Below are 24,643 nucleotides of genomic sequence, written 5' to 3'. Positions count from 1 at the left end.
CAAAAAACTGTATTTCTTAGTTAGCAGTATATGTCAGCTTGCCTCTAAGCAGTGGTGAAGTATTTAATCTGTACCCATACTTTATAGCATTAATACAATTTCTGTTTCAGAACTGCATTTTGAGGATAATTCTGCAAAGCTTCTCTTTTCTGTTCTGACACGGGGAACGCTGGGATACTGGAACTTACTGTGCCTGCTTTGGCACAGATATTCTCCAGGTTCAAGCTGAAAATATTCCTTCAGGTTGGTTGGTAAAATGAGGGCTGATGAGAGCTCAGCCTTACCTGTGCCCTGCAGCCAGAAATGAGCAGGTGTGATTTTGGGGAGGGGAGGTTGGGACACAGGTGCCCGTTCCAGGAGCTGCGGTGCCGGCGCGGGAGCCGTGAGCTATGGCCTTCCGTGGTGATTTTGAGCGGTAACTGCCTCCATTAGCCATCAGGTTTGTTTCTGTATTTTAGTAGATGGCCTCGACTGTAAATATTAGAGGTTCTAAAATAAATCAACATATTATCCTAAGGATACAAAACGTAAGAGCTATTTGTGGCTAGGAAGCCGTGACAGATAGTTTGGATGAGGCAGATGATTGCCCGCCTCTCGGATCTGGCTCCCATTGCTGTGCCTGCAGGCAGTGTGGTGTTATAGTTGTATATTGATGTCAGGGTTACTACTGAGTGGCTAGCAATGACAGATGTCTATAATTAGAGGCAATGCTGCCAGTATTTCAGAGGAGCCGGCCTATGTTGAACAATTATCTTATTTCTAGCTTGCCAAAGAGGGTTGTTCAAATTGCTGGTATTAGCTGTGGTGGCTGTAACACCTCTCCTTATGCCCTGGGATAAATGTGCAAAAACACTGTCATGTACAAGCCTGGTGCAAAACCTCTTCAGAAGAGATCCTGCTAAATTTAATGTGCTTAAGGCCTGATCTGGAGATGCAGAACACCTGCAGTGATGTTAGTCAGTATAGTGGAATAGTTTTGGATATAGAAATTTTAGAGCTATCCTAAGCAGCTCTGATTTTTATTGCTTGTTTTTAAGTGCCAAACTGATGTTGATTCTTTAGCGTTGGGGTTTATTGCACACAAGTATGCTGAGTGGGCCACGCATTTAGATACAATTAAGCATCTGAATAAAATTTAGCTGCACACTTGTAATAGTTACAGGGGCAAGTCAGAGTGTCAATTACTGCTATTCAAGTACCTATAATTCTGTATCTTTTGGAGTGTTCTGACTGGCACAGATCTACTCTTGTAACTGCACAGTAGTGCTTCATTTCAATCACTGAGGTGTCTAAACCAGCATTTTGGCTTGTTGTTAAGCAAATCCTTGACTGCATACATGGCTTGAATTTCTGCAGTGCAGTGTATAGCTCTGCTGGAAAGTGCAGCCCAGAACTGTGCTTCAAAAGCTAAAAATCTTCTGGAAGATGTTCAAAAAGCAACAGCTGTTAATAGTATTTCTGTTTTCACTATAATATTTGTTCTTTAAGCCCTGAAGGGGAACACAAGAGACAGCAGAATTAAAACTCTCTAACAGTGCTTTACAAATATGAAAGTCTAAAGAAGACTTCTAAAGCTAAGCATCCTTTTAACTAATGGCTAGCTGAAAACCTAGCCAATAAACCCATTTCTTTTTTCATCTTCCTTGTTTTTCACAGAGAATGCTTCTCATGCTGCATCAGTAATAAGAGCAGTTAGTTCATGGTAGGTGTCCTGTATAAGTTCAGCAGAATTGTGCCTCTTTCTTTCAAGATTTTCAGAAAACATGGATTAAGAAAAGGAGAAATAAATAAATAAATAAATAAATAAAAGCTGAGAGATGGTCATTGAAATAGACATCAATTTCCATGTAAGAGAAGGTTTATTGCTGGCACCGTATGGGCATTTTATAGAGCAGGAAGCAGGGAGTTAACCACTCCAGCACCCGAGACTCCTCTGAATCCTCCAACTAACAGGGAAGGACTGGGGAACAGGGCCTGGAAAACAGCCTTTGTGGGAACTGTTAATGCCTCTTACTGTCTGAGCTTGTGATGACAGAGTATTTCAACAGACTAGGAGGAAATAACATCCATGACAAAGACTGAGCCGCACGGCAGATTTACCCTTTCCCCTAAAACAGAACACTTAGTTATAATAACAATTTCCTGATTTTTAGCTGTTGTTTTGTAGTAGGTCTCTTTCAGTTGAGGATACCTTTATGCAGTGTTTTAAGCTAGGTTTAGAGGTAAGACAAAAAATAGAAGATATAATTTACGTAATTGGTGTGGGTGCTCTGTTAGTTACAAACACGGGTAGCAGTGGATGGGAGAGTAGCCTACGTACAAGGTAGCTGAAAGCCCACCTGAATATTCAGAGATCCTGTCTGAACTACCTGAGGCATTTCCTTGTGGCCTGTTTTGGAGAGTTTCTTCATTTAGAGTTTACTCTGAACCGACAGATTAGCTCATTCTCTTGGTTTAGGCTCTGAGTTAAGAGCATTTTGAGATGTTGCCTTTTAAGACAGCTGGTCGGGAGTGGAAGTGACCAAGGTTTTCCTCTGCTAAGGAGAGGAGATAAACTTTTGAAGCCCTCAGTTTGATCAGGAGATAAAGATGGATGATCTGGCACTCTGATAGTCCAATTAGGGGATTCAGCTCCCATTTCCAGAAGCTGCCTGTGGGATGTGGAAGCTGGGTTTCTGCTGTGTTATAATGGAGCTTTTAAGTGCTGAAGATTCAAAATACCTGAGAGTGATTTAAAAAGTAGGGGAAATTGCAAAATGTATTGTGGCACTCAATACCAAGAATGCCACTTGCAATTAGTGTGGAGGTTTGGTGGGTGCTGCCCAGGGGTGTTAGTCAGGGAGGTGGGAGGGTAGAACCCCGTGGCAATCGCCCCTGCACTGCCTGGATTCCCAAAAAGGCCCTGGAGACAGACGGGCTCCCCTCTGTGTGCTCCATGTGCTTCAGCTCTGCCAGGCTGGGGTAAATGTGGTGAAGGTCTGGTTTTGCCCTCACTGTTCATGACAAAATGCTTTAATGTTGCAGTGATAGTTCTCTGCAGCGAGGCCTGGAGAGCTTCAAGGAAGTTATAATATCTTTAGCACTTACGCTGTGCCTACGGGTAATAACTTTACTGTAATTTTCTGAAGATTCATTATCCAAAATCTTAATTCATTATAATAGCCCTTATGAAAACTATAGAAACTAACATTTTCTTGTGTTTTCTTATTTGCACAGTGTGAGAGATTCATTGCTCTGTTTTAATTTGTTTCATGGGGTGTGTTTGAGTACATTCCATACAGTGCTGTTATTGAATTTCTGTGACTGTCATTACAGAGCCATACAACCTTTAGGAACTCATATTCTGAGCTTCCCAGTTCTGTAATCTGCTTCACATTTAAGAATTGATATAATTAGCTTCTTCAGAGTTATAATGATAGTGCCAAAAAGAGAAGACCTCCAAAGGCAAAGCAAAGTTAAACATATCTAAGGCCAAAGAATAGGGAAAACAGGGAAATTAAGTTTTGGTGTGATTACTGAATTATTTCTGTTTTCTTGGTCTGTATTTACATGCAAGTATTTTGCTTTATTAAACATTGCTTCCACAGTTTTATTTTCTTGTCCTTTTGGGACAGTTCAAGGAGTTGGAAAGTGTATGTTTATGTAACTTGAACAACTGATAAGCCTGGAGAAGCTGTGGCTGCCCCATCCCTGGAAGTGTCCAAGGCCAGGTTGGATGGGGCTAGGAGCAACCTGGGATAGTGGAAGGTGTCCCTGCCATGGGCTGGATGGGACTGGATGGACTTTAAGGTCCCTTCCAAACCTCATCTTTCTGTGATTCTATAAAATGTGCTAGATAATTTAAAAATACCCTGGCACCAGAGCTTGTGAATCTGCTGTCTTCCTTCAGTGTCCTGATTCCACCTAGGTGGTTTTAATGGTACAAACAGGAAAAAAAAGGATCCCTGGATCCTCTGCTTTCACACTTGGTTCAGTATCTTTGAAATTGTTACTTGAAATTTGAAATTTTGTTCAATTGTTACTTGTTACTTGAAATTTGATTAGTATTGAAGGTGTTTTGCTGGTCTGTTCTTTCTCTTCACTGCCACGGCCACTGCTGACACCTCTGAACACAGCAGTGCCCCTGCCTGGGGACTGAGTGCAGTGGTGCTCCCAGCTCCAGCCCGCATCAAGGATCCTGAGCGGGCACCTGGGGCTGTGGAGCTGTGGAACACCACAGCCTAGCGTTGCCCCTTCTGTGGATGTTCCCCCACGGTCACAGATGTGTAAAACTGAGCTGGGGATGCCGTGGTGTTCTCCTGTCAGCTGATACTTTTGGCCATACCGTGTCTGAGTCGCACAACACTGTCTTGACACGGAATTCTTTTTTGAAGTTGTATATCTTGCAGTTATAAGGATCTGGGACTCATTGTGTCACTGTTTTCCAGGAGTCTTGAACCAAGGGTTTCTTACTGCAAGTTGATTCCCTGCTCCTTAGTGGAAGTGTCAGGAGCGCAGTGTAAGCCTTGGGCTTCTTGCTGGAAGGACAGAGAGGTGTGAAGGGAGGAGCCCCGGGGTGCGTGGCTCTGAGTGCCACAGCCTCTGCTGCCCTCACCCCCGTGCCTCCCTATAGGACCTAAGCAAAAGATGAGATCACTTCCACAGCTTTTTCCAACCCCTTTCAGCAGGGTTTCTCTCCGCCTTTTGAATATGTAGCGCAGCCTTTGTTGTTGAAGTGTGTTTTATTATTATACGTCCGAAATGCTTTATCATTAATTTTTCATAGCGCTTAGAAGTCCAGGGGCATTGCACTGCTGTGGTGGGAGGGGATTACTTTTCTATTTTTATATGCTAAGAGCATGTGTGGGTTTTGAAAATGATTTTGAAGAAGGTGTTTAAAATATCATATTTGTTTTAGCTTACAGCGTGCCACACTACGGATAGGGTAGTTTTTATTGCAAGTGTTATATTCTTGCTGACTTGGAATGACCCTGTCACACGTGAAAACAAATCAGATTGTTGCTGTTAATGAGCTTTTCAATTTACTATTCAGTGGATCAGATAAGTGGATTTAAGAGGTAATGATCCTGCTTAGCACTCAGGCTTGTCTGTCAGATCCTAGTAGTGTGGGAAATCCCCAGGGACAAAAGCGTTGACACAGTTCTTGATGGGATAATGGGAATCAAAGCTAATGGATGATAAAAGGAGTAGTAAGAGTTACAAGGATAATTGTGGATTAAAGCACTGCTCTTTGTCAACACTGACTGCTGTTTTAGTATTTTATTTGTTAAACTCTGATGTGGGGAGAGCCTAGTTTGACAGCGGAGCACAATGAGACGGGCTGGCTCCCGCTCCCTTCTCCCAGCGCTCCCGCAGCAGGAAGGGAGGCTCGGAACAGACATGGGTGGCTGCTGCTGGCTTTGATTCCTTGCCACCACGTTTTTTCTTGTCATGATACCAAATACAAAAATTCCTAAGCATTGCTGAAATTGCAGCTGCTGTAGCATTTCAACAGCGCGCTGTTTAGGGAGTGGATATTTTTTTAATTGGAAGGTATTATTTTTATATTTCAATATATTATTTTTGCTATGCTTAATTACTATAAGCAATAACTTCACATTTACAGTGTGAACGTTGTGTTTTGCAACATTTAAAGATTGTATTATATAGTACTATTTTTTTCATATTTTGATTGTCCTTTCACTACTGATTTTACCACCAAAACTTACATTCATACAATTATAAAAGGATAAATTAGCTTACAAATTAAGTTACCCTTGATTTTGGTACAATTTCTGCTTAGAGTTGCAAGTTCACCTACTCATGCCTTTATTATGCTGGAATTTAAAGTCTTTGGGATGTGAAAATACAATTGTTGTTGTTGTTATTATTATTAGCTGCCTCAGAGGTAGAGCACTGGTGATTTGGTTTTTAAGCCAAGTCCCAGGATTACATCACTGGCCGAGGGGAGGCTGGTGCGAGCAGGTGTGGGTGCAGTGGCACACGTCCCGAGTCTGGGGATGGGGATGGGGACGGGGATGTCAGGGAAGGGAGCTGGCAGTAGATGGCACCAGGCTTTCACCGCTGGGAGCGGCGGCTGAGCTGCGCTGGGGCTCTCCCCGCACGCCTCGCTGCTGCTCGCCTTGATCCCATCAGAAGGCACGATGCCATGCAGCCCGGGATGTCCCGGTGAGGGTCACCAAGGGGTGGAATGGCTGCAGTGACACCCCTGAGTGCTGGACGTGCCCAGAAAAGTGCAGCTCCCGAGCGTGGGGAGCGGCTGGCACAGGTTTGTACAGCTTTGCACGGTTGTTGCCTCTCTGTCTCTGAAGTTGTTTTAACCCTACAAAATGTGTTTATCTGAACTAAATGTTCGGCTACTAAAACCACCAGAAAGCTTTATGAAGCTTACACAGTAAGGAAGGAAAATACTTGGTGTGTCCTTTGCGTTTGCAGCTGTGCGTTACCCACAGCTGGGTCTGGCAGGCAGGGTGTCCTGGACTTGAAATGAAGGGGACACGTACACAGCTGGAGCTATTGGGCTGCCAAAGCCTTTGTTGTCCATTCAAGAAAACAAAATTATGTCTGAAGAGTACCAAATTTACCAGATTTTATGACCAGCAGTGCAAGAACTTGCAAGCTCAAGGACAGCATTGAATCACATCCCACTGAGGACACACCAACACAAAGATGCTTTCTCCATCCCTTTGTAATTTTCTATAAACCAGTTTTTTTGAACAGAGACTGTATTGTTCTGAGAACAACAAAGTGAATTTAATGTGAAAACTTACTCTCCTTTGTGGGAAGAAATATTTGTAAGGGCAAGTACCACAGTCCCCAGTCCCCACATCAGTCCCCACATCACAGGACACCATCAGAGAGCAGGTAAGCCATCTCTTACGAGTGCTTCAGCTTGTAAAGTCATAGGTTGGATGGACAGGCATTTATGCCTGTGCTTTCCTCCTGCAAAATCAAATTGGAGAAGGTTTTAGAATAACTGAAAATGTTGATACTAGTAAATACCTATAACATGTTACTGTTGAAGTATTTGTTTCCAGGTATATGCCCAAATGTCAGAAATCTTGGGGATAACAGGTGACAACCATGTTCTGGAAGCATTTATGACAAAAATGTAAGTTTGTGCTTGGGTTCTATTGTGTATATTGTTCGTTTTGTCTTTAACATGCTGTTAAGTTTGCTCTCTGCTAGAAAAATGTTTTCTGTGAATTTGAACTATTGAAGAAAGGATAAACATTTTCAGAAGGACCCATATCTTACTTTCTGAAGATCATATCTTACTTGAGGCCTCTAAGTGAACGGTTGCAGCTCAGTATTTCCTCCACAGTGCCCGTGTCTCTTCTCAAAATGGCTTATGGGGGTAGAGCTGAGATGTCAGACTCTTGTTCAATGATAGCCTGGCACAAACAGCCCACATCCCTCCCCTCTCCTTCCTGCACCCTCGGGTGTGGAATTGCCTGTAAACCTTCATGGCAATTCAAAGTGGGGAACTGACCAAGTTAAACTGATCTTCCTTTGTTTTTAGGAAGGTTCTTTTGGATTTTTTTTTTATTCAAGACCTGGCAAATTTTGCTATCTTAAAAATACAGACTCACAGAGGAGGATCCTAAGGCCTCACACTGAAGGAGACACACAAGAGGCATTGTCATCTTCTGTCTTCACATCTCTGGCATTTGGCAGAATAACTTGGTGTGTTATTTTGGCTGGTAAGTGCTGCAGTACTCTCTCTGAAGAATATTCCTAGCGAATTACTCTGGAGAACATACCTTTTTCTCACGCCTCTGCTGCAGCTGCTTTCCTTGGCTGCCAGCAAAATTACCAGGATTTGGTCTTTTATTACATATGGCCTTCATGATATTTGCTAGTTTCTTCTGACAGAAAAAGTTTCATCTAAAATAATTTTTGCTCTTGAAGCAAAACAAAATGATTCCTCTGAAAAACTGTGAATATACACTAAAAAATCTGGGAGTCCCCAGGAGACAATGAGGTCCATGTGTGCCTGGAGAAAGAGAAACAAGTGTCTCACCTCTTCATTCTGCAGTGAGGGAGATGCTGCATCCAGTCATTTGCTTCATGCCTTCTGAGTCTGACTTACAGGGCCTTTAAACTCTTCCAGTGGACTTGGCCTGCTGGACAAAGCTCTCTGCTGGTGTCACCAGGCTGGCTGTGACCTGCTCGGACAGTACTGAACAGGACTTGTCTTTGCTGCCATGGCAGCCAACCTTGAGAAATAGTAGCAATTAAAACAAGGCCATTTTCTCATATGACTTAACTTCTCTGTGGACTACGAGGCATAAATGCTTTGCTTCCTCAAAACCAGGAGCTGAGTGCTGTATTTTGCCTTAGGATAACAGTAGTACCCATCCAACCTTGATATTTATCAGGAGTAGTCTTTGAAGACAGGTAAGTGGAGAGTGATGGATGGAAAAATTCTGATGGTGTTGCTGTGGAGTTTCTGGAGGCAGCCCATACTGTGGTGCACGATGGCTGGGCTTTGTTGGGTTGTTTCAAACTGCAGTGAAACTTGAACAGCTGAGGAAAAATGAGGAAGAGGACTCTTCTTTGGATACCAGATGCATCAGTTTGCTTCTCTTGCTACTCATTGCTACCATTGAGAGGAATTCTGTTATGTTTGCCAGTTGAAGAAATAACATCATTTAACAAGTTGTATGAGCGGTCCTATATGAGCAATCCCACCTGTGTTTTGATTGGATAGGGTTGTGTTTGCACAACTACTGTAAATTAAGTAAAAAAAAAAAAAAGTCATTTTTTCATGTTAAAGAGTTTAGTGTTAATGGGTTTTAGTGTTACATGGAAGATTTTAAAAGAAAATAAGGTACATAAAAAGCAAAAATCAGTGCTGCTTTTTAGATTACACACTGTAGTTTTATTTTCTCTTTCCTCATGGTTTTCTGTGTTTTCATAAAGCTATGAGTTGTTCATTGATTAGATTGCAGGTCATATTTAACAGAATGGATGCTACAGCCTGACATGGACACTTCACTGAGTGTGAATCCTGGATAAACACAGCTGTGCTGGTGGCAATTAAAATAAAGGGTCTTCTTCCCAGTGGTAGCATGCCAGGTGGAAATTCTGGGTGTGAAATCATAACATATTGATACATGTAATCCAAACCCGGCAGTCTGATGGGGCGATCCAGTCTGGCAGTGTTCCTGGTGCTCTGTTACGGACAATATTAGCACATTTGTAGCAGCAGCAGGCAGGATCCCCGACTGTGAGCCCACTCACTTGTTCCTCCTGTGGATGTAGTGAGTCTTTATAACCACAGGTATTTTAGAAAGCCACTCATCTACTCTTCTGTCTTACCCTACAGATCCAGTTTTTCTCTAAGTAGGTGAAGTTTGTAAGATGCTATTCCTCAACAATAGGTTAAAAGGAAACTCTGGGGAATTTCTAGTGTGCTCTTTGCTGAGTGGTGATATTTCTGTGTAGTACCTGCACAGTGTTTGACAGTGTCTCATTCCTGCCTTGTTAATATCAAGCATTACGTGGGATAGAGGAGTTATGCCTCAGAATGATCTGGTCTGAATAATGACACCCAGTGTTTCAAATCCCAAAGTGCTGGACAAAGTTCCTTGTGTTAACCTGCCATTAGCACTGTGGGATGATCAAAAGACATCATCAGTTATTGCCTTCCACTTTGCCATTAAAGAATCCAGTGAAGGATGCATGCAGGAAGCATTTTATCCTTGGTGTGAGGAGTAAACATAGCAATGGAATTCATGGTAATAAAACAAGTTGTAGTCTCCCAGGACATATTAGATATTTTTTGTTCTGCTACTAGGAACTTAACCTCTTGTGATTGCTTACTGCTGGACACATGGCATTTCTAGTTTTCTGAAGTCCGATGTGAGCTCGGGAATATTTTGATGGATTTTGCCATGTAGCTTTAACCTGTTCTTTTGAATTCACTAGTGGCAGCTTTGCAGTGAAGGATTGGTGGTCAAACTCAATTCATTAACAGAAAACAGTTTGAAATACTTATGTCATAGATACCAGTAGCCACTGTTCTGTTCATGGACTGAAGGCTGTACGAAATAAATATTCTTCAACAAACAGGAATATTTGGAGATTTGTCAATTTGACCTTCAGACTGTAGTTCCAAGTACTACTGTCACATCAGATTCTGGATCTTTTATCAGCTTTCCTTTGGAAGTTAATGAATGTGCCTTTTACTGAATTCCTGTAAAACCGTTTTTGAGGGGACAGTTTTATGTAGCCAGAATATCCATCAATGGCTGTATTTCCATTTTCCATTATTATCAAAATCACAGGGAAATGATTTATCATGAGGTGGATTCACAAAATATTTTCCCAAGTATTTAGTGGTTTTGGTCATGATAAAATAAGTGAAACATGAATAAAAGATGCATGTCCAAACATTGCTGTTGGATGCCACTATGGTGAATGTACATATATGTGTCAATGGAGGGATTTTCCATGTTACAGCTTTTAAGTGTGGATCTCTGAATATTTTTCGGAACACTCATACTGAAATGGCTCCTTGAATCATAGCAAACTAAAACTCAGTATTTTTACTCATGACAGAATGTGCAGTTTTTAACTATTCACCTTTGTCCAGATCTAATGAAAAGTATATATCCCATTGCTGTCTGAGCCACCGAGAGCTTTCAGGGTAAGTGATGATAATCTGTCAGAAATAATTAAAACCTGACTGTACAGAGCTCTCTTGCCAACAAATTGCTATCTGTGTTTTTACTGAAACTTCAGCACCACATAAGGAACAGATTTTCAAAGTCTTTTCAGGGGATTTAGAGGCCCATTTTTCTTGCACTGTAATGGGAATTGGATAGCACATCCTTAAGCAACTTCGAAAGTTTTGCTTAAAATGTATGGGTTTTTTTCATCTTTATGATTTCTGTGATGCCACTACATTTGTAATATCCCTAACTTGCAACCAAGGCTGTTCATAAATTTACATTCCCAATTCATGTAATTCTTATATAAGCTTACAAGGTTTTCACTCTCTCCTTTAATTATTTAACAAGCAAACAAAACCCCAAAACAACCTGTATGGCAGTCATCATCTCTTCTGGCTGGTAGCAATTTATCTTTTTCAACTGCTTCCTTGGCATATTCGCAGATCCGTTGTGCACGGGAGGTGCAGCAACCTGTGTGTGTGCAGGCAGAGCAGTGTTCCTGGAATTCCTCTTCACTGTGATGGTGAACCTGGGTTAACCTTTCCAAAAAGGGGTTCAGGCCTTCTGGAAATAGAATGGATTAATTCCTTAGGCTCTTAAAAATGGCCTGTAAGCAATATTTGAGACCTTAGTGTGCAATGATGAATGACGCAGGTACCACCATCCCTGTGACCTGATGGATTTCCCTCTTTGTACACAGCACATCCCCACTCTTCAGTGCTCCCTTTCCTGTACTTTTGTCTTTTTCCCCTTCACCTCTGACTCGGTTTCCTCCTCTAAATATTACATTTTTAAATTGCACTGAAAGTTTTTCAGTTCTTTCTTCTAAGCTGAGCTCTGCTGTGCTTCCTTCCCCAGGATGAGTTCCCATGCACTGCTGCTGGGAAGGGCTGTCCTGTGCTGGGCACCAGCAGGACTGAACACAGCACAGCACTGTGACACAGCCCTTGGGTCTGAACAGGTGCTTCTCTGAATTGTAAACTGGGGATAGGACAGGAAATTAAGGAGAATAGAAGGGTTCTGAGGGGCAAAAAAGTCATGAAATGGATATAAGAGTCTGGAAGTGGATGTCTTTGCCTTGATGCTTTCCCTGGCTGAATAGATGAATGACTTGGAACATGCAAAGAATTTTGATTCTTTTGTTGATGATACAGAAACCCTTTTCCCAGAGAATTATAAATTGGTGTATACAGTCATTATTTGACTTCCCCTCCTAGACTTTAGGTTAAAATACACAGCCTCTTAGCATAATGCTTTAAAGTCACTGAATTAAGGGCAGAGGTGTTTGGTGTGCTGACAGGGCTGTGTTTGTAAGCTGTCGTGGTGACACAGTCTCAGAGTAAGCGGTGGGGTTCCAAACCTGGGAAGCTGCTTTGGTGCAGCTTTTAGAAGCTGAGGTTTTATTCTCGTCTTCTTACTACAGGCAAGCTATAAGCAAGTATTTGAAAGTGTACTGGATTCTTAAGCTGTTTCGTTTAGATTTTTCAATTTCTCCTAGCTTTTCAGAGCAGTGTTACTTTTTTGGGTTTGTGTTTGTGAGTAGTTCAGCATTTTGATGCTGGTATTGTTGCTGAAATTGGAAATATGCTGCCAATTTTTTTCCCCCTTTTTTTGTACTTCAGTGCTCATCCCCCGTAGATGGTTTGGTGAATTTGGCATTGGTGTAGCTTTGGATGAAGCTCTTGTTTTCCATGACTCATCTGGAACTTCATGGCTGTTTCCTTTGTTACATTTACTTCATCTTTTAAATCACTAAATCACTTGAGCGAGAAAGATACAGGGACGCTGGCACTTGGATTTAAGAGCTGCCTTGCCATGATTTCTCTGAGACCTGTAAATTTTTCTGCTCTTTCATGCTTTGGTTTCTCTTCCTTACATACTGGAAAACTCTAGGTCTTTAGAAGTTTTCTCAGATACTCATAAAGCTTTGCGAATGTTTCTTAAAATACTATATTTTATGTGTGTTTCATCTTGCCTGATACTGGGAAGGCAGAAACAGAAATGGGAATTGCTGTGATTGCCTCTGTTCACTCACGAGTACTTTCTAGCTTTTATATTATTGCCCCATCTTTCAGCATCCAAATACAGCCCTGAACTGAAAGAACAGATGTAGACAAAAGCACCCTGAATGTTGGATGAAGAGACTTCCTTACACAGTTTTAATTTTCTCTTCAAGCTGTCACTGTGGCTTCTTGTTTTTCTTCAAATGTCTTGTAACTGAAGGATAAAGATTTTGCTCTTTTGCAAAATAGCTTTTTTATGATTTTGGTATTGGCGTCAAATCTGGGTAGTTCAAATTCCTTTCTATTGCTTTGTATGGTATATACTTGTTAAGGATTTAGTGCAACTATAAACACCTCCAGAACTCCCCATAGCAGGGATAAACTGTGAATTATGGACTTGTTAGAATGGGCTATCTCTTTAAGGCAATCTGAACCCCTATAGCTCTTCATAGAGATTTTATAAAGTAAATCAATGTCTGTCAGTAAATTTAAATTGAGGAATTGCTTTGGTAATTGCCTTGTTATGTGCCTTTTCCTGAGAAAATAATACTAAACATTTAGATGCTTTAAAATGTGTTATTGAGTTTATAACTTCCTGAAAAAAAAATATTTTCTGTGTTGTATACATTCCTTAGCCTGTGAATACGTAAAACCAAAAATCAGTGATGATTTTAAGGTGTTTAACATCTCTTCCTCAGGTTGTCTACTTCCAAAACTGAAGTCTGACTGCATCACGGTATAAATAGCTGGTGCTGATGGTATCTCTTGCGTCATGGTCTGTCGTCAATGGATGGGACAGCCGAAAGAGAGAATCACTGTGCATGTTCCACAGACAGGGAACTGAGCCGTACAAAGCTGGACTGACCCATTGGACTGAGAGTCTGAGGCACACCCGGCTCCCTGGGCAGTGGTCACAGCACCACCCTGCCAGAGTTCAAGGAGTGTTTGGACAAAAGTCACATGAGGTGACTTTTGGGGATGTTGTGTTCAGGGCTGAGAGTTGGACTTGATGATCCTCGTGGCCCCTTTCGAGCTCAGCTTATTCTGTGATTCTGTGAATTTGGTGTCACGGTCAGGAATATGTGCTTGGGCTTCCAAGCCAGGAAGTCATGGAGCCTTTTTATTTGAACGGGCTGGTATCCAAATGCAGGGTGTCAGAGAATGGACCAGGCTCTGCCCAGTGGTGCCAAAAATAGGACAAGAGGCAATAGGCACAAACTGGTTCCCAGAAGTTCCCCTGAACAGGAGGCAGAACTTCTGCCCTGGGCAGTGCCCAGCCCTGAACAGATTGTGCAGGGAGGCTGTGCAGTGTCCCTCCCTGGGACCCCTGTGCTCTGGGATGGCCCTGCTGGGGCAGGGAGGTGGCACCAGGGGAGCCCCTGTGGACCCTTCAAGAATGACCCAGTCTGGGATTCTGTAACCTCTCTTGAAAAATAATTACATTCCTCCACTTTCCTGGCATCAGTTTACCCCTTTCATCTGAAGGCCAACGCCACCTCTTCACCTCCTGTCGAGTCAAGCAGGTGAACACACGAGGTCCCATGCCAGGTCCCTGGGGGTCAGCACAGCACAGCAGCTGTCCGGGCTCCTGGCCCTGCTCCACGTCTCGCCCTCAAGCCCGGATTTCACCAAAAGGCTGGCTCTGAGTTTGCTGCCAGCAGCGCTGAGTGGTTTGATGAGATGTTCCCCAAGGATTGGTAATAGGACTGGTGTTATCCTATAGCACTGGCTGTTAATCAGAGTGCGCTTCTTAAATGTCTGAGCAGGGCTGCAGGTGGGAAGTGCAGTATCTCCAGTTCAGTTAAGTGTTTGGTTTGGGGAAGAGAAGGAATTATGCATTAGTACAAGAACTGCAGGGTAGAGTGTCTCTGGGAATTGGGTACATCAGTAGCTCTCTGAACTGGCCCATAGTTTGTCTGTGCCCCTTTACTCCTATGGAATTTTTCCTAGGGATTTTATAGTAATTTGCTTCTATTTTGTGAAGAGTTAGGCAGATAAATACTACACAATTTAAGTGGACAGATATGCTGATGGAAAATGAGTAAGATAGATATAAGTAAAGGTAAGCTTCAGATAATCTATTTGATTATGACAGATGACAGATTTTTTAAAAAATTAATCAATTTGTCACAATATTGCAAAACAGCTTGGATCCCTTTGCTCAGGAAAATGATGTGACATGGTTTTGTAGCATTTTCTGTCTCATAAATGAGAAGGTTTAAGACTTATCACAGAAATACATTTGAAATATAATCATAGAACCAAAGAGTGGTTTGGGTTGAAAAGGAACCTTAAAGATCATCTTGTTCCACTCCCCTGCCACGGGCAGGGACACCTTCCACTATCCCGGGGTGCTCCAAGCCCTGTGGGTATGGCACAACATATTATTAGAAAATAATAATGCAAAAATTAATATGAGACTTCTGTCCTTTTGCATGTCACATGTTTAAACAAATTGGGATATGAATATTGATTCATTTTGGTTTATCTTTTTCTATGCATAGTTTTTTAAAAGTGTGCTTATTTCTACCTACTTCTTACCAATGAAAGAGAATCATGTAACTATTTGCTTATGGTCATCTGTCCTATTCCTAAACTTTTTAAAGTCAATACCATTGGTGAGTTCAACAATATTGGGAATGGGATTGATTCTGCTGGCACCTGAGAAGAGGACTGGTTCTACTTGGAGGATGAGGCAACTCAGATATGCAGCATGTGTTGGATCTCAAACACAAGCCTCTTAACATGTCCTGTCATTGCCTGATTCTGAGCTCCTCAGTGTGTTGCTGATAAAGCAGCCATGACTTTACATGTGGATTTTCATCTGGGTTCAGCTATTTGTGTGAAATTCTTACCCAGTCATGGATGCTAACTTGCTCCTGTTGCAAACCTTCTGTAGCTTATTCTAATTAATATTCACTTACTGTAAGTTGCAGAAGAATGTTTGTTCTTGAAATTTTCAGTCAGTCAAGCAAGAAGATTGAAAAAAAAACCCTAGTACCAGTGTTTGATATGACACAATATTTAAAGGTATATGACAGATAATAAACCACCAGGGCTCATGAAAGCAACTTTTCAGTAATTTTCTAGAGGGGATTGTTACACAAACAGAGGGGAAGGCACCTGGAATATGACAATTGGTATCATTTTATTTCTCCATAGAACTCTAATATTGTAAGAATAATTTTAATATATTTCCGTGGGTTGAAAGATGAGTGCAGGTTTTCACATTCCATAAGTGAATTTTGTTTAATGAAAACCATACAAGGTGTACTCCTATATGCTGACTGAAATACCATTAAGCAGCTAACTTGATATTTTAAATATGCATGTGTTTATTTTCTCATGGAATCACAGAAATCAGACTGGAAAGGACTTGAAACATTGCTAAAGAATTCAACAAAAACGGAAGGAGAGACATTTATTTCATTAACAAGATTTATGAAGGAACTAATGAGCTCTCTCCTCCTTTCTACTAGATACTTATTGCTTCTGTAGGATTCAGAACACTTTCAGAATCCCCATGAAATGTAACACAGGCACCTGACTGCAAGTGCTTGCCCAGTTACTCCTGGAAGTGTGTTTGCTGACAGAACCAGCCTGCCATTGCTGCTACAGCCAGCAAGCATTCAGCATTTCCTGTTGTCTTCTGGAGGCTTGCAAAGGTGTGTATTCCCATGGGAGCTCCCCAAAAGTAGGGTCAGGATACACTCTTGATGCAAATAATACTTTCCAAGGCTGAAAATTCTGCGTAGCTTTCAGATTACTCCCAGTATATTTGCAATAAATGAGTTTCTGCTTATGAAATGGATGTAATAATATCAGGACCTAGAAAGGATGAAAAAGTAGATATTTAATAACCTAAGTTCTCTTGAAGATTAGCATTGTGATGAAATTGTGGGGTTTTTCTTTGCAGAAACTTGTTAGCTGTTGCCAGAGTGGTTTTAGACCCCTCTGCGTGCTCAGGATCTACTGCAGCACTGTCCTCATAAATAAACTTTACCAGCAGAGTGAAGTGTTGAAAGACCAGGAAAAAGAGAGATTAGCTGAAAACACAAATACCCCAAATGTATTCCATTCCAGTGATTCCAACAGGAACTCTGAGAATAGTGGCCCTGCTGCTTAGAGGGGTGGGCTTGTGCCAAGCAGCTTTAATGCTGCTCCACTTCACCATGAGCTTGTATTAGTTAAGTTTAAAATTGTGTTCCCTGGCAAACCATAAAAGATTTCAAAAGTATTAGACACCCACTTTTGTGCTGGAATTTAATATGCAACTTTTTATTGGAAAATAATCGTCCTTGTCTGGCGAAATCCACCATGCAATATTTCTGTTAGTAGGCATAATGCAATAAAGACAGGGAGGGCTATTTATCACTACAAATTTTGAGGATTTCAGGATTCTTTTTATTATTTTAATATATTTCTTTGGTATTAAATCAGAAAAATGATAAATTACACCTGTCGAGGCTGTTTTTCCTTTTTCCCAGAAAATGATGTACAACCTAATTTCACTGGTCATTTTGGCTTTTAAAGGTATGTATTTTTTTCCTATTAAAAACTCTACCAATAGGGTTTTTTTAAAATAATAATACTGAAGTACTTTTTATTTCAAACATATGAAGTAGTTTATAACTACTTCCTGGCATTGCAAACTTTGGCCTTTTCACATTATATTAGGGGTTTTTTTTTTTAAGGCATTAAGTATATATTGCTTTGAAAGAAATAATGTATTGTTAAGATGCTAGATCCAGTGGATCAATTTTCAGTATTTGAAATAGATTAAATTGTGGCTAGCCTGAAAGGTTAAAATAATAATTTATTTCACTTCAGTACTTTCCTGTACACCAATCAGCTTTTACACAGACTTAGAAATTGGTGTTTTTCTTTTTTTACATGTATTATCATCTTTTTTTAAAGGATAATGTAGAATTAAAAGCAAGCCATAATTTCAGCAACTGCACTACTTAACAGGAAAAAAAAGACGAAAAAACATAAGAAGGTTATCAACAACAAAGGCAACAAATGATTGGGGTTGGTATCATGGTTTACATTACTTTCACAATTATTCCAGGTTTGCATATTTCGGAATATATTAGTCCAATTTGATTTCAAAGCTCAGTTATTTGAATTATAAATCATTATGTCCCTCCTAGCTGATCACTTGTGAAATATCTTTGAATTCATTTGCATAATGGAATATGTTAGTCATTCCTTTATGTTTGTGAAGCCCTAGTGCTCTCTCATACATGCCTAGTTCTTTCTAATAATTAACTTTTTCACTGTATCTTTTTGTAGCAAAATAGCTGCAGTTTTATTATTATTTTGTATGGTAACTTGGGATAAAATAATTTTAGTCTCTCAAACATTTTCAGTCCCTGTCTTTGTTAGCCTTCTGTTATTAAAGGCTCTGCCTTGTAATTGGAGGGGAACCAACTAAGTAGCTTTGCAATATAAAACCAGGTAATCCCATGTTGGATGTTATAGATTGACAGAGAAACAACTCTTAAAACTAAATTAGGAGATTTTCCGATAGCAGGCAGCTATAAAACCTATTCTTACAATGTTACCTGTTTAAAAAGAGTTTAATCCACTTAAAATGAAAAGGAAAATTGTTTATTCTTATAAAAGTTATCGAGCTCTTTAGTCAATGATGTGCAGGGATGGCAGAGGGAAGCAAGCACTCAGAAAAACCCCGGTAACAGCAGTAAGTGTGATGGGTGTTTGAGAATATCTGTGTGTTCCGGATGTTCTGGGACAGAAAAGCCTGGCTGAAGTCGAGGTAAACAACATCCACTGCTCTATTTGAACTTTGGTGAAGTGTTTGACATGGCTTAGTATGGATGTGGTGTATTTTTATAATAAAAAATAAACTCGTAACCAAAATAAGTGAGATTTTTGGTGGGTCTGGAAGATCTCCAGGGTGCCTGAGGCTGGCACTGCAGGGCAGCAGCGGTGCCACTGCCCGGTGCCACTCGGCTCCAGTGCAGGCACTGGCAAAACCACTTCATTTACATGCTGATGGCGTGGGTTTATCTGGGGAACAAACACCATTTATAGAGCTCAGGAAGCCTTTGGACAATCCTCTGGGGCACACGGTATGACCCTTGGGGATGGTTCTGGGCAGGGCTGGGAGTTGGACTCGATCCTTGTGGGTGCCTTCCAATGCAGTTTATTCTGGGATTCTGTGATTATCTGAAACTTTCTGTTTAATTATAAAAGTCATTTAGTGCATGTGTCTCTTTTGTGACTAGAATATATGCCATGAAAAGTAATTGCTTTATTTAATAACAGATTACAGCCTTTAATGTTCTAAGGAATCTCTCTATTATATATATTTCTAGATGAAATTCAGGTATTATTTCAATGTACATTTGCTGTTGTTGCAGTTAGGATTTTTTTCCTCACTGAAAGTTCCTGAAAGTTTGTTCAACCTGCCCATAATGCTTTTTCCTTAACATTTGATACTTACAATCTCCTGAAAAAAGCTTGTGAAAACAGAGGCTGTGAAATTCATGCTTCAGAATCACACAGTAAGTTTTCTTACTAAGTTTAAAAAAAAGTGTGTAGTAAATTTTGTAGAACACTTAACTTTTCACCTCCCGTACCCCTGAGATGCCTCGTGTGCTGCTGGGCATTCCTAAACCAATCCAACAGCAGTTGAGCTGTACAGTAAATATCTTACACTCGGTATTTCAATCACTGCCCATCAACTTCTGACATTGGTGGCGTTGACAGCAACACTGCTTTTGGTGCCTTCTGATGAAGAAATGAGCAAAAGGAGTTGGTTTTTATATTAACTCTAAAGGGTTTACAACATTAAGTGCCCGAGTAGGTGTTCTGTGTTTCCAGGGTATCCTGTAGGCCAGACATTCCTGCTTCTGCCAGAAGGTTTTTTATTTCACTTTTTCATGCAAGTTCCCAATACACAAAGATTCTCTGAGTTTTAATAAACAGGTAGAAGTTGTGTTTTAGGAACTGAATTTTAAAAGTAAGGTGTACATGAACCATCCTTTCTGTGTGCTTGTGCAAGCATTAAATTGCAGTGTTCTTACCTTGTGAGTCAAAATATACTTTCAAACTGTGAAAATGGGCATTTTTAGATGAAAAAAGCATTGCACGGTTGTGTTCTCTGGGCTTTTTTTTGTGTTTTTGTTTTAAATTAAATGAAGAGCTTTATATAAAATCCTTTTATATGAATGATAAATAATTTATGTGGAAACAAAATTAGGATGAAGTTTTACTGGTGGGAATTGCTTTAAGTAATTGATGTAGAAACATTTTTGGAGATTAATTGAATAGAGTAAATGGAGAATATTTACATTTTAAACTGTATGCTTTGCTGTGACTGGCAAAATTTAATTTTAGTAAGAAAGAACCATAATACATGGATGCCCTATCCCTGTAAGGCCAGGCTGGAGGGGCTTGGAGCAGGGACAGTGGATGGTGTCCCTGCCCATGGCAGAGGAGTGGAAGGAGTTGATCTTTAAGGTCCCTCCCAATCCAAATCAGTGTGTGATTTTATGATTCTATGGTATTGGTATTTGCTTCAAAATGCTCTTTGGTTTATGTTGAGTTACTTAAGCCTCATGTGAATATAATTAGACTTTAAATTCCTCACATGTCCCAGGTTGTGGTTTTATTGTTTTTGTGGCATTAAGAATTGCATCATTTTGTCCAAGATTCTTAGTCCAAGATGTTTTGTGTTAAGTATACAGTGACCAAAAGTAATAGAACACTGGTAAAAGTTATATTTAAATAAAAGTTTTTACTAAAATAAAAGTTGCTTCTTTTTCTGCTCTACCAAAATAAGTAGATTTAAGATGTAGGAAATCACTTCAGGAGCTCTTGAGCATGGTTTGTCAGTGTCCTGAACTTGCAGTCCTGCTCAGGGCCAAACCTCCCCTGGGAGCCAGGTCTCAGACACTGTTAATTGCTGAAAGCCACACACAGCTCTGCCACAGCTGACAAGGGAGGCATCTCTTCTTTCACAGGGCATCAGGATGTGTTTGTGTAGTTTGAATTATAGAAAATGAACAATTACCATGGGAGGTTTATTTAGGATAGTTTCTTCCTTTCCTTATTAATACTGTGAAATTCAGGTGATGGGATGTCACTTGTTCAAGACTGAAAAAGAAATGTGTAGGCAGTAATTTGGGTTGCTTTTCTAAAACTTACACATTATTTTATTAATATGGCAATACTGTAGAGGTTCCTAATTGTATAATCTTTCTTCACTGCCTACACTGAAATTCAAAACAGACCTAGCACATAAAATTCCCCTTACCCAATTTCCAGAAATAGCTGGTTTGTCACTGAAGCGTTGGTCACAATCAACATTGGACATTCTGGTAGTTCTTTGGTCTTCTTGGCTTTTTGAAAAATATGCTTGAGGTTCTGCCTGGGGAAGGGTTCACCTTGAATGTGGATGTGTACACAGCATCTTTGTGGAGACTGGCTTTAGTGGTCTGCAGCACTCCACAAGAGGTGGAGTGTGACCTTTCCTATCTTGGAGTAATTCAGGTTTCTCCTGAGAACTCTGTAAATGGCAGATGAGCCCTAAAGCTGCACAGGGCAGGATGCAGATGGCTCCTGTTAGTCTGTACCCTGACCATCATGGGACTCTCTCTAAAAGATTTGGCCTCTGATTTTCTCTGAGGAAAGTCCGGTAAGCAATTAAAGGGAGAAAAGCATCAGGAAATGCAATGCTCTAGAAACAGTTTAGCTCCTGAGAGGGCAAGAGGAAGCTGATGCTGGTCGAGCAAAGAGATGGGGAGCACAGAAATTAAAAGTGTATTGGAACTGCCTGAGGAGCTGGATTGGTAGAGGGAGGAGATGGAGACAAACAACTGGATTGGAAGAAGACACAGGGCCCAGAAATGCCGAATAAAAATACTGACTCCAGTTGAAAGGAGCAGAAAGATGGCAGAGGAGACAGGCAAAGATGGAGAGGATTGGATTTTCCCAAAGTCCATCAGACCCTTTACTGGCAGTGAAATCCAGCACCAAGCCCCTCACCCTCCTGAGTTTGCTGCAGCTGCAGGATGCAGGTCACGGATTTGGGCAGACCCTTCACTAGCTTAAGAAAGTCCTTGAGCACAGATTGTACTTTGAAGGCTCCATAACTGAGCTGACCAGTGAGCAGCAGTTAGTTACTGAAGGTATTTCCTTTGGTTTTAAAAAGATCTGGAAAGCCCTGTGTTAGAGGGGAGCAGTTCAGGTTGCAAAGCCGGATATTTGGGACAGAGGAAATAGCAGGGTTGGGATTGCCACTGCAATTGTAAATATTGACATTGTTACAGAGCAGCTTTAATTGCAGGATCACAATTATTTCAGAGAATGTTTGACTCTTTCAGTTCAGAAGATGTGTCATCCTAGCTTCAAGAAAAGCTACTACATAGTGTGATTGTTTTTCCTGGGGTGTTGTCTGAATTTGTTAGTCCCCAGTGACTGCTCTTCCTGGCATTTTTTCTTGTGGTCCTTTTCTGTCGTTCTCACTGTTGCACTGCGGTGACCGATTTGGTCTTGGCAGTATCCCTAAAGATAAGGGGCTGGAATTAGGCCTTTTTTTACAGATGGGTATGTGAAGTGTGGAAACTGAACTGTGAAGCTCACACTAACTTCGCACAAGCAGTTTAACACACAAGACTCCTCCTAACTTCACTTGTAACTTGGTTTCCCAGAGTTTGCCCATGAAGAGAGGAGGGAGAGAAGCCCTATAGCAAAGAGTCCTTTAAAGAACATAAATTAAATTCCTACTCTGAATTAGTCTCGAGGGGAATGAGCGTGGGAGAAGCCTGCTACCCCCATTAGGGCCTAAAGCAGGTGAGGGCTGATCCTCACGCGAATTGCCATTTCTAAAGAGTTGTCCGCAGTTACTTGTGCAGGATCATGGCAGAACAAAATCAGTCCAGACTTCCAGGATACCTTTCAGCTGCTGATCTCTTTCCTTCCTCACAGCATCTTGTGTCTGCTAAACTCACACCTTCTGAAACAAATGAGGCAGTGTCACACGAATAATCCCAACACGGTCCAGGTTCATTTCCAGGGCAGCTTCATTCTTTATACCAAGTAGGAAGGAGACAGGAAAAATAGTGTATGAACATAAAAGATTGCAGTCTAAATATCATAAACTACACATGTGAAAGGGTCTAGTTTATTATTGTGGCTTTAAATTTACCATTTTCTAACTAATAAATCTTGATTTTCTTATGTGAATATTCTTGTAGGGCAGTGAACAAATGCTGTAGGTTGAGAGAGGAAAGAGAAATATAAAAAGGAGAAAGGTGTGGAAAGTGGACACGAGCCAGTCTTAGATACAAGTTGTGTGGAATCAACGATTTGTGTTCTTTATAGCTCAGTAAAAATGTGTCATAGCTCAGGTTTTTGTTCCTGTATGTCCCGTGCAGTTCCCACAATGTCAGTGAGATTCTCCGTGAAAGCCTCAGAGCCTGACCCTTCTGAACAAGTGCAAAGATGATGCTTTTGCTGGTTTGTTCTGGTTTCTTTTCCTGTAGGTGAAGATGAGGATGAGTTTGAGAATTTCATGCTCCCCCTCACAGTTTGATTTGAAAGTGTGGCTCAGACACTCAACAGTAGTTTTGAACAAGAAGAAACAAAGGTAGGTTTATTTCTATTATAGGGGAAGGAATGATGTATGGGAGGAGCTGACAGTGGGTCAAGCATTCAGCAGCAAGCTTGTCTCCTCTGCTGGCAGTCTCCCCTGACACCTGTTCACCTGTTTGTGGGTATTTATACCTGAACACATAGATTTAATTAGCAATGTAGACAGCAGAGATACAAAGGCTGTGAATACTATCCTAAACAAACTTTGTACAAAGATTGAAAAGGCATTGGGATTTCTCCAGTGTTTTGCAGATCAAGGGACCCCATTTAAGGCTCATTTATAATCAAAGAGACAGATTTTTCTTCAGTGATAGCTTATCTGTTCCATATTCCCCTTTTCCATGCAAGTATCCTGTTTGTGTATATTAACATATTTATTTGGGGGTATGAGGAGACATGTAACACACTTGATAAAACACTGCTGCTTTAAAGTATTTTTTTTTCCAAACAAGAATTTATTATATAAATCAAGACTTTATTAAATGGCTGGGCATATATGTATAAATTGGAACGGGTCTTGAAGTATTGCACCCTTAAACTGAACAAAGTGATTAGGATAACTGATAGCTAAATAAGGTTTTTATGTGCCTGTGGGAGCCATATTAGGATTGATTTGACAAGGCAGTTCAGCTGTGGCAACAGTCATAATATCTAACACAACATTATGTTTTATTAGTAAAATCCTTAAGTGTAGCAAGCTGTTTGTGTCAAAACAACAGCATATTTTAGGGAAGAAAAAGACTTACTGGATAGAAGGTGCATCATCAGGAATGATAATATATTAGAGCACTCTTGCATTAAAGAGATCTTCTTCTGCCATCACTGAATCAGGAGTTAACTGCACACTGGAGTGCTCACTTCAGCTGCACAGGGTCATTTTGAAGAAACCTTAACGGTAATTTTTAATTTGCTATTTTAAAATATGATGGCAACTTAAACACTGCATCATCACATTTATCTACGTCTTTCACAAGAAAATAAACAGATATGCTCGAAGTATTTGGTAAATAATTGGCTGCAGGACGTCGCCGACATTACCCGAAGATGTGCAGTTCACAGTCATTGCTTGAATTAAGACAATATTTTTTTTTTAAATTGTACTAAGGGTTATTTCGACAATTATTTAATTCTGGTTTCCTCCTTTGTTGTTGCTTTATGTATTTAATTGTAATCACTTTTCGTTTGTAAAATAGACTGAGTTCACCTGTCTTGGATTCACCTCTCCTATGTTCAAGTTAAAAATCCTAAAAATTAGAACAAAGAGGTCATTTGGTAGCATAACAATTTCTGTAGGAAACTGAATGCCTCTTGTGTGAGGATTCAATTTATTAAAATAAT

At 40.6% G+C, this 24,643-nt stretch overlaps 1 long non-coding RNA gene across 2 annotated transcripts in view; it reads left to right on the top strand.

The window, feature by feature from the left end:
• The window catches only part of LOC125333549, a 135,278-nt gene that overhangs the window by 61,648 nt on the left and 48,987 nt on the right, over nucleotides 1–24,643 (top strand). For both annotated transcript variants that reach the window (XR_007206911.1, XR_007206910.1), the window contains exons 8-11: nucleotides 7,038–7,111; nucleotides 7,587–7,703; nucleotides 16,162–16,347; nucleotides 23,197–23,300. This is a non-coding gene — a long non-coding RNA (uncharacterized LOC125333549). The remainder of the gene's footprint in view (nucleotides 1–7,037; nucleotides 7,112–7,586; nucleotides 7,704–16,161; nucleotides 16,348–23,196; nucleotides 23,301–24,643) is intronic.

This window comes from Corvus hawaiiensis, chromosome 15 (genome assembly GCF_020740725.1).
Source record: "Corvus hawaiiensis isolate bCorHaw1 chromosome 15, bCorHaw1.pri.cur, whole genome shotgun sequence".
NCBI lineage: Eukaryota > Metazoa > Chordata > Aves > Passeriformes > Corvidae > Corvus > Corvus hawaiiensis.
The sequence above is the reverse complement of the archived record's forward strand: the minus strand, read 5'-3'. Positions and strand labels throughout refer to the sequence as shown.